The following is a 12,500-nucleotide window of genomic DNA, read 5'->3' as shown; positions in this document are numbered from 1 at the left end:
TGACCTGGTACGGGTGACTGTAGATGACTGTAGTTGACTGTAGATGACTGTAGTTGGCTGTAGTTGGCTGGCAGTAGTTGGCTGTAGTTGACTGTAGTTGGCTGTAGTTGACTGGCAGTAGTTGGCTGTAGTTGACTGGCAGTAGTTGGCTGGCAGTAGTTGGCTGTAGTTGACTGGCAGTAGTTGGCTGTAGTTGACTGGCTGTAGTTGACTGGCAGCAGTTGGCTGTAGTTGACTAGCAGTAGTTGGCTGTAGTTGACTGGCAGTAGTTGACTGTAGTTGACTAGCAGTAGTTGGCTGTAGTTGACTGGCAGTAGTTGACTGGCAGTAGTTGGCTGTAGTTGACTAGCAGTAGTTGGCTGTAGTTGACTGGCAGTAGTTGACTGGCAGTAGTTGACTGGCAGCAGTTGGCTGTAGTTGACTAGCAGTAGTTGGCTGTAGTTGACTAGCAGTAGTTGGCTGTAGTTGACTGGCAGTAGTTGACTGGCAGTAGTTGGCTGTAGTTGACTAGCAGTAGTTGGCTGTAGTTGACTGGCAGTAGTTGACTGGCAGTAGTTGACTGGCAGCAGTTGGCTGTAGTTGACTGGCAGTAGTTGACTGTAGTTGACTAGCAGTAGTTGGCTGTAGTTGACTGGCAGCAGTTGGCTGTAGTTGACTGGCAGTAGTTGGCAGCAGTTGACTGGCAGTAGTTGACTGTAGTTGACTAGCAGTAGTTGGCTGTAGTTGACTAGCAGTAGTTGACTGTAGTTGACTGTAGTTGACTGTAGTTGACTGGCAGCAGTTGGCTGTAGTTGACTGTAGTTGACTAGCAGTAGTTGGCTGTAGTTGACTGGCAGCAGTTGGCTGTAGTTGACTGGCAGTAGTTGGCAGCAGTTGACTGGCAGTAGTTGACTGTAGTTGACTAGCAGTAGTTGGCTGTAGTTGACTAGCAGTAGTTGGCTGTAGTTGACTGGCAGCAGTTGGCTGTAGTTGACTGGCAGCAGTTGACTGTAGTTGACTGGCAGCAGTTGGCTGTAGTTGACTAGCAGTAGTTGGCTGTAGTTGACTAGCAGTAGTTGGCTGTAGTTGACTGGCAGTAGTTGACTGTAGTTTACAGTAGTTGACTGTAGATGACTGTAGTTGACTGTAGTTGACTGTAGTTGACTGGCAGTAGTTGGCTGTAGTTGACTGGCAGTAGTTGACTGTAGTTGACTAGCAGCAGTTGGCTGTAGTTGACTGGCAGTAGTTGGCTGTAGTTGGCTGTAGTTGGCAGCAGTTGACTGGCAGTAGTTGACTGTAGTTGACTGGCAGTAGTTGACTGTAGTTGGCTGTAGTTGGCAGCAGTTGACTGGCAGTAGTTGACTGTAGTTGACTAGCAGTAGTTGGCAGCAGTTGACTGGCAGTAGTTGACTGTAGTTGACTAGCAGTAGTTGGCAGCAGTTGACTGGCAGTAGTTGACTGTAGTTGACTAGCAGTAGTTGGCAGCAGTTGACTGGCAGTAGTTGACTGTAGTTGACTAGCAGTAGTTGGCTGTAGTTGACTGGCAGCAGTTGGCTGTAGTTGACTGGCAGCAGTTGGCTGTAGTTGACTGTAGTTGACTGGCAGCAGTTGGCTGTAGTTGGCTGTAGTTGACTAGCAGTAGTTGGCTGTAGTTGACTGGCAGCAGTTGGCTGTAGTTGACTGGCAGCAGTTGGCTGTAGTTGACTAGCTGCAGTTGACTGGCAGTAGTTGGCTGTAGTTGACTGTAGTTGACTGGCAGCAGTTGGCTGTAGTTGACTGGCAGCAGTTGGCTGTAGTTGACTGGCAGTAGTTGGCTGTAGTTGGCTGTAGTTGACTAGCAGTAGTTGGCTGTAGTTGACTGTAGTTGACTGGCAGTAGTTGACTGTAGTTGACTGGCAGTAGTTGGCTGTAGTTGACTGGCAGTAGTTGACTGTAGTTGACTGGCAGTAGTTGACTGTAGTTGGCTGTAGTTGACTGGCAGTAGTTGACTGTAGTTTACAGTAGTTGACTGTAGATGACTGTAGTTGACTGTAGTTGACTGGCAGTAGTTGGCTGTAGTTGACTGGCAGTAGTTGGCTGTAGTTGACTGGCAGTAGTTGGCTGTAGTTGACTGGCAGTAGTTGGCTGTAGTTGACTGGCAGCAGTTGGCTGTAGTTGACTGGCAGCAGTTGGCTGTAGTTGACTGGCAGTAGTTGACTGTAGTTGGCTGTAGTTGGCAGCAGTTGACTGACAGTAGTTGACTGTAGTTGACTAGCAGTAGTTGGCAGCAGTTGACTGGCAGTAGTTGACTGTAGTTGACTAGCAGTAGTTGGCTGTAGTTGACTAGCAGTAGTTGGCTGTAGTTGACTAGCAGTAGTTGGCTGTAGTTGACTGGCAGTAGTTGACTGTAGTTTACAGTAGTTGACTGTAGATGACTGTAGTTGACTGTAGTTTACAGCAGTTGGCTGTAGTTGACTGGCAGTAGTTGGCTGTAGTTGGCAGCAGTTGGCTGTAGTTGACTGGCAGTAGTTGGCTGGCAGTAGTTGGCTGTAGTTGACTGGCAGTAGTTGGCTGTAGTTGACTAGCAGTAGTTGGCTGTAGTTGACCGGCAGCAGTTGGCTGTAGTCGACTAGCAGTAGATGATTGTAGTTGGCAGTAGTTGGCTGGCAGCAGTTGACTGGCAGTAGTTGACTGTAGTTGACCGGCAGCAGTTGGCTGTAGTCGACTGGCAGCAGTTGGCTGTAGTTGACTGGCAGCAGTTGGCTGTAGTTGACTGGCAGCAGTTGGCTGTAGTTGACTGGCAGTAGTTGGCTGTAGTTGGCTGTAGTTGGCTGGCAGCAGTTGACTGGCAGTAGTTGACTGTAGTTGACCGGCAGCAGTTGGCTGTAGTTGACTGGCAGCAGTTGGCTGTAGTCGACTGGCAGCAGTTGGCTGTAGTTGACTGGCAGCAGTTGGCTGTAGTTGACTGGCAGCAGTTGGCTGTAGTTGACTGGCAGTAGTTGGCTGTAGTTGGCTGTAGTTGACTAGCAGTAGTTGGCAGTAGTTGACTGTAGTTGACTGGCAGTAGTTGACTGTAGTTGGCTGTAGTTGACTGTAGTTGACTGGCAGTAGTTGACTGTAGTTGACTGGCAGTAGTTGGCTGTAGTTGACTGGCAGTAGTTGACTGTAGTTGACTGGCAGTAGTTGACTGTAGTTGGCTGGCAGTAGTTGACTGTAGTTGACTGTAGTTTACAGTAGTTGACTGTAGATGACTGTAGTTGACTGTAGTTGACTGGCAGTAGTTGGCTGTAGTTGACTGGCAGTAGTTGGCTGTAGTTGACTGGCAGTAGTTGGCTGTAGTTGACTGGCAGTAGTTGACTGTAGTTGGCTGTAGTTGGCAGCAGTTGACTGGCAGTAGTTGACTGTAGTTGACTAGCAATAGTTGGCTGTAGTTGACTAGCAGTAGTTGGCTGTAGTTGACTAGCAGTAGTTGGCTGTAGTTGACTGGCAGTAGTTGACTGTAGTTTACAGTAGTTGACTGTAGATGACTGTAGTTGACTGTAGTTTACAGCAGTTGGCTGTAGTTGACTAGCAGTAGTTGGCTGTAGTTGGCAGTAGTTGACTGTAGTTGACTGGCAGCAGTTGGCTGTAGTTGACTGGCAGCAGTTGGCTGTAGTTGACTAGCTGTAGTTGACTGGCAGTAGTTGGCTGTAGTTGACTGTAGTTGACTGGCAGCAGTTGGCTGTAGTTGACTGGCTGTAGTTGACTGGCAGCAGTTGGCTGTAGTTGACTGGCTGTAGTTGGCTGTAATTGACTGGCAGCAGTTGGCTGTAGTTGACTAGCAGTAGTTGACTGTAGTTGACTGGCAGTAGATGACTGTAGTTGGCAGTAGTTGACTGTAGTTGACTGGCTGTAGTTGACTGGCAGCAGTTGGCTGTAGTTGACTAGCAGTAGTTGGCTGTAGTTGACTGGCAGCAGTTGGCTGTAGTTGGCTGTAGTTGACTAGCAGTAGTTGGCAGTAGTTGACTGTAGTTGGCTGGCAGTAGTTGGCTGTAGTTGACTGGCAGTAGTTGACTGTAGTTGACTGGCAGTAGTTGACTGTAGTTGGCTGTAGTTGGCTGTAGTTGACTGGCAGTAGTTGGCTGTAGTTGACTGGCAGTAGTTGACTGTAGTTGACTGGCAGTAGTTGACTGTAGTTGACTGTAGTTGACTGTAGTTGACTGGCAGTAGTTGACTGTAGTTGACTGGCAGTAGTTGACTGTAGTTGACTGGCAGTAGTTGGCTGTAGTTGACTGGCAGTAGTTGACTGTAGTTGACTGGCAGTAGTTGACTGTAGTTGACTGGCAGTAGTTGACTGTAGTTGACTGGCAGTAGTTGACTGTAGTTGACTGGCAGTAGTTGGCTGTAGTTGACTGGCAGTAGTTGACTGTAGTTGACTGGCAGTAGTTGGCTGTAGTTGACTGGCAGTAGTTGACTGTAGTTGACTGGCAGTAGTTGACTGTAGTTGACTGTAGTTGGCTGTAGTTGACTGGCAGTAGTTGACTGTAGTTGACTGGCAGTAGTTGACTGTAGTTGACTGGCAGTAGTTGACTGTAGTTGACTGTAGTTGGCTGTAGTTGACTGTAGTTGGCTGTAGTTGACTGGCAGTAGTTGACTGTAATTGACTGTAGTTGGCTGTAGTTGACTGGCAGTAGTTGACTGCAGTTGACTGGCAGTAATTGACTGTAGTTGGCAGTAGATGACTGTAGTTGACTGGCAGTAGATGGCTGTAGTTGACTGGCAGTAATTGACTGTAGTTGGCAGTAGATGACTGTAGTTGACTGGCTGTAGATGACTGTAGTTGGCTGTAGTTGACTGTAGATGACTGTAGTTGGATGTAGTTGGATGTTGTTGACTGTAGATGACTGTAGATGACTGTAGTTGACTGTAGTTGGCTGTAGTTGACTGGCAGTAGTTGACTGTAGTTGGCTGTAGTTGGCAGCAGTTGACTTGACTGTAGTTGACTGTAGTTGACTGGCAGTAGTTGGCTGTAGTTGACTGTAGTTGACTGGCAGTAGATGACTGTAGTTGGCAGTAGTTGACTGTAATTGACTGGCAGTAGTTGGCAGTAGATGGCTGTAGTTGACTGTAGTTGACTGGCAGTAGTTGGCAGTAGTTGACTGTAGTTGACTGGCAGTAGATGGCAGTAGTTGACTGTAGTTGACTGTAGTTGGCAGTAGTTGACTGTAATTGACTGACAGTAGTTGGCAGTAGATGGCTGTAGTTGACTGTAGTTGACTGGCTGTAGTTGACTGTAGTTCACTGGCAGTAGTTGACTGTAGTTGACTAGTTCACTGGCAGTAGTTGACTGTAGTTGGCAGTAGTTGACAGTAGTTGACTGTAGTTGGCTGTAGTTGACTGTAGTTGGCTGTAGTTGGCTGTAGTTGACTGTAGTTGGCAGTAGTTGGCTGTAGATGGCAGTAGTTGGCTGTAGATGGCAGTAGTTTACTGTAGTTGGCTGTAGTTGACTGTAGTTGACTGTAGATGGCTGCAGTTGGCAGTAGTTGGCTGTAGTTGGCTGTAGATGGCAGTAGTTTACTGTAGTTGGCTGTAGTTGGCTGTTGGCTGTAGTTGGCTGTAGATGGCAGTAGTTTACTGTAGTTGGCTGTAGTTGGCTGTAGATGGCAGTAGTTTACTGTAGTTGGCTGTAGTTGGCTGTAGTTGACTGTAGATGACTGTAGTTGACTGTAGTTGACTGTAGATGGCTGCAGTTGGCAGTAGTTGGCTGTAGTTGGCTGTAGATGGCAGTAGTTGCAGTAGTTGACTGTAGTTGACTGTAGTTGGCTGTAGTTGGCTGTAGATGGCTGTAGTTGACTGTAGTTGGCTGTAGTTGACTGTAGTTGACTGTAGTTGACTGTAGATGGCTGTAGTTGACTGTAGTTGACTGTAGTTGGCTGCAGTTGGCAGTAGTTGGCTGTAGTTGACTGTAGATGACTGTAGTTGACTGTAGTTGACTGTAGATGGCTGCAGTTGGCTGTAGTTGGCTGTAGATGGCAGTAGTTTACTGTAGATGGCTGTAGATGGCTGTAGTTGACTGTAGTTGACTGTAGTTGACTGTAGATGGCTGTAGTTGACTGTAGTTGACTGTAGATGACTGTAGTTGACTGTAATTTGCTGTAGATGACTGTAGTTGACTGTAGTTGGCTGTAGTTGACTGTAGTTGACTGTAGATGGCTGTAGTTGACTGTAATTTGCTGTAGATGACTGTAGTTGACTGTAGTTGGCTGTAGTTGGATGTAGTTGGCAGTAGTTGGATGTAGTTGACTGTAGTTGGCTGTAGTTGACTGTAGTTGACTGTAGTTGGATGTAGTTGACTGTAGTTGGTTGTAGTTGGCTGTAGTTGACTGTAGTTGGCTGTAGTTGGCTGTAGTTGGCTGTAGTTGGATGTAGTTGACTGTAGTTGACTGTAGTTGGCTGTAGTTGGCTGTAGTTGGATGTAGTTGGGTGTAGTTGGCTGTAGTTGACTGTAGTTGGATGTAGTTGGCTGTAGTTGACTGTAGTTGGATGTAGTTGTTTGTAGTTGGCTGTAGATGACTGTAGTTGGATGTAGTTGACTGTAGTTGGCTGTAGTTGGATGTAGTTGACTGTAGTTGGATGTAGTTGACTGTAGTTGGCTGTAGTTGGATGTAGTTGACTGTAGTTGGATGTAGTTGACTGTAGTTGGCTGTAGTTGGACGTAGTTGACTGTAGTTGACTGTAGTTGGATGTAGTTGGCTGTAGTTGACTGTAGTTGACTGTAGTTGACTGAAGTTGACTGTAGTTGACTGTAGTTGGCTGTAGTTGTATGTAGATGACTGTAGTTGGATGTAGTTAGATGTAGTTGACTGTAGTTGGATGTAGTTGACTGTAGTTGGCTGTAGTTGGCTGTAGTTGACTGTAGTTGGATGTAGTTGACTAGTTGGCTGTAGTTGGACGTAGTTGACTGTAGTTGACTGTAGTTGAATGTAGTTGGCTGTAGTTGACTGTAGTTGACTGAAGTTGACTGTAGTTGGCTGTAGTTAGATGTAGTTGACTGTAGTTGAATGTAGTTGGCTGTAGTTGACTATAGTTGACTGTAGTTGGTTGTAGTTGGCTGTAGTTGGCTGTAGTTGACTGTAGTTGGGTGTAGTTGGCTGTAGTTGACTGTAGTTGGATGTAGTTGGCTGTAGTTGACTGTAGTTGGCTGTAGTTGGCTGTAGTTGACTGTAGTTGACTGTAGTTGGCTGTAGTTGGCTGTAGTTGGATGTAGTTGACTGTAGTTGGCTGTAGTTGTATGTTGATGACTGTAGTTGGATGTAGTTAGATGTAGTTGACTGTAGTTGAATGTAGTTGACTATAGTTGACTGTAGTTGGCTGTAGTTGTATGTAGATGACTGTAGTTGGATGTAGTTAGATGTAGTTGACTAGTTGGATGTAGTTGACTGTAGTTGGTTGTAGTTGGCTGTAGTTGGCTGTAGTTGACTGTAGTTGGGTGTAGTTGGGTGTAGTTGACTGTAGTTGGATGTAGTTGGCTGTAGTTGACTGTAGTTGGCTGTAGTTGGCTGTAGTTGACTGTAGTTGGCTGTAGTTGACTGTAGTTGGTTTTAGTTGGCTGTAGTTGGTTGTAGTTGACTGTAGTTGACTGTAGTTGGCTGTAGTTGACTGTAGTTGGCTGTAGTTGGCTGTAGTTGGATGTAGTTGACTGTAGTTGGCTGTAGTTGGATGTAGTTGGGTGTAGTTGACTGTAGTTGACTGTAGTTGGCTGTAGTTGACTGTAGTTGGCTGTAGTTGGCTGTAGTTGGATGTAGTTGACTGTAGTTGGCTGTAGTTGGCTGTAGTTTACTGTAGTTGAATGTAGTTGGCTGTAGTTGACTATAGTTGACTGTAGTTGGCTGTAGTTGACTGTAGTTGGATGTAGTTAGATGTAGTTGACTAGTTGGATGTAGTTGACTGTAGTTGGTTGTAGTTGGCTGTAGTTGGCTGTAGTTGACTGTAGTTGGGTGTAGTTGGGTGTAGTTGACTGTAGTTGGATGTAGTTGGCTGTAGTTGACTGTAGTTGGCTGTAGTTGGCTGTAGTTTACTGTAGTTGACTGTAGTTGGCTGTAGTTGACTGTAGTTGGTTGTAGTTGGCTGTAGTTGGTTGTAGTTGGCTGTAGTTGACTGTAGTTGGCTGTAGTTGGCTGTAGTTGGCTGTAGTTGGATGTAGTTGACTGTAGTTGACTGTAGTTGGCTGTAGTTGGCTGTAGTTGGATGTAGTTGGGTGTAGTTGGCTGTAGTTGGTTGTAGTTGGCTGTAGTTGACTGTAGTTGGCTGTAGTTGGCTGTAGTTGGCTGTAGTTGGATGTAGTTGACTGTAGTTGACTGTAGTTGGCTGTAGTTGGCTGTAGTTGGATGTAGTTGGGTGTAGTTGGCTGTAGTTGGATGTAGTTGGATGTAGTTGGCTGTAGTTGGCTGTAGTTGGCTGTAGTTGGATGTAGTTGGCTGTAGTTGACTGTAGTTGGGTGTAGTTGGCTGTAGTTCTCTGGACTTCTTCTCTTTAACTTTATTTAATGTAGTTTCTAACTCGGCTGTTTTTCCTTCACAGCAGTGTCGACCAAGATTTAACAGTTGGTACAAAGGTAGGCACCTCTGCTCCTCCTCCTCTTCCTCCTCCTGCTCCTCCTGCTCCTCCTCCTCCTCCTGCTCCTCCTCCTCCTGCTCCTCCTCTTCCTCTTCTTCCTCCTCCTCCTCCTCCTCCTCCTCCTCCTCTTCCTCCTGCCCCTGCTCCTCTCCTCCTCCTCCTCTTCCTCCTGCTCCTCCTCCTCCTACTCCTCCTCCTCCTCCTCCTCCTGCTCCTCCTCTTCCTCCTGCTCTTCCTCTTCTTCCTCCTCCTCCTCCTCCTACTCCTCCTCCTCCTCTTCCTCCTGCTCCTCCTCCTCCTCTTCCTCCTGCTCCTCCTGCTTAAGGTTTGGGGTTGGGGGGGGGGGGGGGGGGGGGGGGGGGGTTGGGATTGGGGGGGGGTGGGGTGGTCAGGTTTCTGATTAAGTATTCATCAGTGACTGATCAGAGTGATTGATTGTTGATCTCGATGTTTAAATGTTTCAGAGACGACCTGACGAGCTTTTCTGCAGCGTCTCCAACGGCCCGTATATCATGAACACCACAGGTCTGCTTCCTGTCCGTCCATCATGTCTGTCCCCTGTCTGCTTCCTGTCCGTCCATCATGTCTGTCCCCTGTCCGTCCATCATGTCTGCTTCCTGTCCGTCCATCATGTCTGCTTCCTGTCCGTCCATCATGTCTGTCCCCTGTCTGCTTCCTGTCCGTCCATCATGTCTGCTTCCTGTCTGCTTCCTGTCCGTCCGTCATGTCTGCTTCCTGTCCGTCCGTCATGTCTGCTTCCTGTCCGTCCGTCATGTCTGCTTCCTGTCCGTCCGTCATGTCTGCTTCCTGTCCGTCCATCATGTCTGCTTCCTGTCCGTCCATCATGTCTGCTTCCTGTCCGTCCATCATGTCTGCTTCCTGTCCGTCCATCATGTCTGTCTGCTTCCTGTCCGTCCATCATGTCTGCTTCCTGTCCGTCCATCATGTCTGCTTCCTGTCTGCTTCCTGTCCGTCCATCATGTCTGCTTCCTGTCCGTCCATCATGTCTGCTTCCTGTCCGTCCATCATGTCTGCTTCCTGTCCGTCCATCATGTCTGTCTGCTTCCTGTCCGTCCATCATGTCTGCTTCCTGTCTGCTTCCTGTCCGTCCATCATGTCTGTCTCCTGTCCGTCCATCATGTGTCTCCTGTCCGTCCATCATGTCTGTCTGCTTCCTGTCCGTCCATCATGTCTGCTTCCTGTCTGCTTCCTGTCCGTCCATCATGTCTGTCTCCTGTCCGTCCATCATGTGTCTCCTGTCCGTCCATCATGTCTGTCCTCTCTCTGATGTGTCCTCTCTGATGTCTCCTCTCTCTGATGTCTCCTCTCTGATGTCTCCTCTCTCTGATGTGTCCTCTCTGATGTGTCTCCTCTCTGATGTCTCCTCTCTCTGATGTCTCCTCTCTCTGATGTGTCTCCTCTCTCTGATGTGTCCTCCCTGTGTGTCCTCTCTCTAATGTGTCCTCTCAGATGTCTCCTCTCTCTGATGTGTCCTCTCTGATGTGTCTCCTCTCTGATGTCTCCTCTCTCTGATGTCTCCTCTCTCTGATGTGTCCTCTCTCTGATGTGTCCTCCCTGTGTGTCCTCTCTCTGATGTGTCCTCTCTGATGTCTCCTCTCTCTGATGTGTCCTCTCTGATGTCTCCTCTCTCTGATGTGTCCTCTCTGATGTGTCCTCTCTGATGTGTCCTCTCTGATGTCTCCTCTCTGATGTGTCCTCTCTGATGTCTCCTCCCTGATGTGTCCTCTCTCTGATGTGTCCTCTCTCTGATGTCTCCTCTCTGATGTGTCCTCTCTCTGATGTCTCCTCTCTCTGATGTGTCCTCTCTGATGTGTCCTCTCTGATGTGTCCTCTCTGATGTCTCCTCTCTCTGATGTCTCCTCTCTCTGATGTGTCTCCTCTCTCTGATGTGTCTCCTCTCTCTGATGTGTCCTCTCTCTGATGTGTCCTCTCTGATGTCTCCTCTCTCTGATGTGTCCTCTCTGATGTGTCCTCTCTGATGTGTCCTCTCTCTGATGTGTCCTCTCTCTGATGTGTCCTCTCTGATGTGTCCTCTCTCTGATGTGTCCTCTCTCTGATGTGTCCTCTCTCTGATGTGTCCTCTCTGATGTGTCCTCTCTGATGTCTCCTCTCTCTGATGTGTCCTCTCTCTGATGTCTCCTCTCTGATGTCTCCTCTCTCTGATGTGTCCTCTCTGATGTGTCTTTCTCTGATGTGTCCCCCCTGTGTGTCCTCTGCAGCCAATGGCAGCGACAGTAAGAAGTTCAAAGTGGACTTGAGAGGTCCTGGATCTCCGTCCCGAGTGATCCACATCCGGAAGCTTCCCAGCGACGTCTCTGAGAGCGAGGTCATCAGTCTCGGTCTTCCCTTCGGAGACGCCACCAACCTGCTGATGCTCAAAGCCAAGAACCAGGTGACCTCACACACCATGACATCACTTCCTGTCCTGTGTCCCATCTACTGTCCTGTGTCCCATCTACTGTCCTGTGTCCCGTCATCCTGTCCTGTGTCCCATCTACTGTCCTGTGTCCCGTCATCCTGTCCTGTGTCCCATCATCCTGTCCTGTGTCCCATCATCCCGTCCTGTGTCCCATCTACTGTCCTGTGTCCCATCATCCTGTCCTGTGTCTCATCTACTGTCCCATCATACTGTCCTGTGTCCCATCATCCTGTCCTGTGTCCCGTCATCCTGTCCTGTGTCCCATCATCCTGTCCTGTGTCCCATCATCCCGTCCTGTGTCCCGTCATCCTGTCCTGTGTCCCATCATCCTGTCCTGTGTCCCATCATCCCGTCCTGTGTCCCATCTACTGTCCTGTGTCCCATCATCCTGTCCTGTGTCCCATCATCCCGTCCTGTGTCCCATCTACTGTCCTGTGTCCCATCTACTGTCCCGTGTCCCATCATCCTGTCCTGTGTCCCGTCTACTGTCCCATCATCCTGTCCTGTGTCCCGTCTACTGTCCCATCATCCTGTCCTGTGTCCCATCATCCTGTCCTGTGTCCCATCATCCTGTCCTGTGTCCCATCTACTGTCCTGTGTCCCATCATCCTGTCCTGTGTCCCATCATCCTGTCCTGTGTCCCATCTACTGTCCTGTGTCCCATCATCCTGTCCTGTGTCCCATCTACTGTCCTGTGTCCCATCATCCTGTCCTGTGTCCCATCTACTGTCCTGTGTCTCATCTACTGTCCTGTGTCCCATCATCCTGTCCTGTGTCCCATCTACTGTCCTGTGTCCCATCATCCTGTCCTGTGTCCCATCTACTGTCCTGTGTCCCATCATCCTGTCCTGTGTCCCATCTACTGTCCTGTGTCCCATCATCCTGTCCTGTGTCTCATCATCCTGTCCTGTGTCCCATCATCCTGTCCTGTGTCCCATCTACTGTCCTGTGTCTCATCATCCTGTCCTGTGTCCCATCTACTGTCCTGTGTCCCATCTACTGTCCTGTGTCCCATCTACTGTCCCATCATCCTGTCCTGTGTCCCATCATCCTGTCCTGTGTCTCATCATCCTGTCCTGTGTCCCATCATCCTGTCCTGTGTCCCATCTACTGTCCTGTGTCCCATTTACTGTCCTGTGTCCCATCATCCTGTCCTGTGTCCCATCTACTGTCCTGTGTCCCATCATCCTGTCCTGTGTCCCATCATCCTGTCCTGTGTCCCATCATCCTGTCCTGTGTCCCATCTACTGTCCTGTGTCCCATCTACTGTCCTGTGTCCCATCATCCTGTCCTGTGTCCCATCTACTGTCCTGTGTCCCATCATCCTGTCCTGTGTCCCATCATCCTGTCCTGTGTCCCATCTACTGTCCCATCATCCTGTCCTGTGTCCCATCTACTGTCCTGTGTCCCATCTACTGTCCTGTGTCCCATCATCCTGTCCTGTGTCCCATCATCCTGTCCTGTGTCCCATCTACTGTCCTGTGTCCCGTCTACTGTCCTGTGTCCC

The 12,500-nt window shown here is 48.7% G+C and overlaps 1 pseudogene; it reads left to right on the top strand.

The window, feature by feature from the left end:
- The window catches only part of LOC128361639 (polypyrimidine tract-binding protein 1-like), a 21,415-nt pseudogene that overhangs the window by 670 nt on the left and 8,245 nt on the right, over nucleotides 1–12,500 (top strand).

The sequence above is a fragment of the Scomber japonicus genome, chromosome 7, assembly GCF_027409825.1.
Source record: "Scomber japonicus isolate fScoJap1 chromosome 7, fScoJap1.pri, whole genome shotgun sequence".
Lineage (NCBI taxonomy): Eukaryota > Metazoa > Chordata > Actinopteri > Scombriformes > Scombridae > Scomber > Scomber japonicus.
The sequence above is the reverse complement of the archived record's forward strand: the minus strand, read 5'-3'. Positions and strand labels throughout refer to the sequence as shown.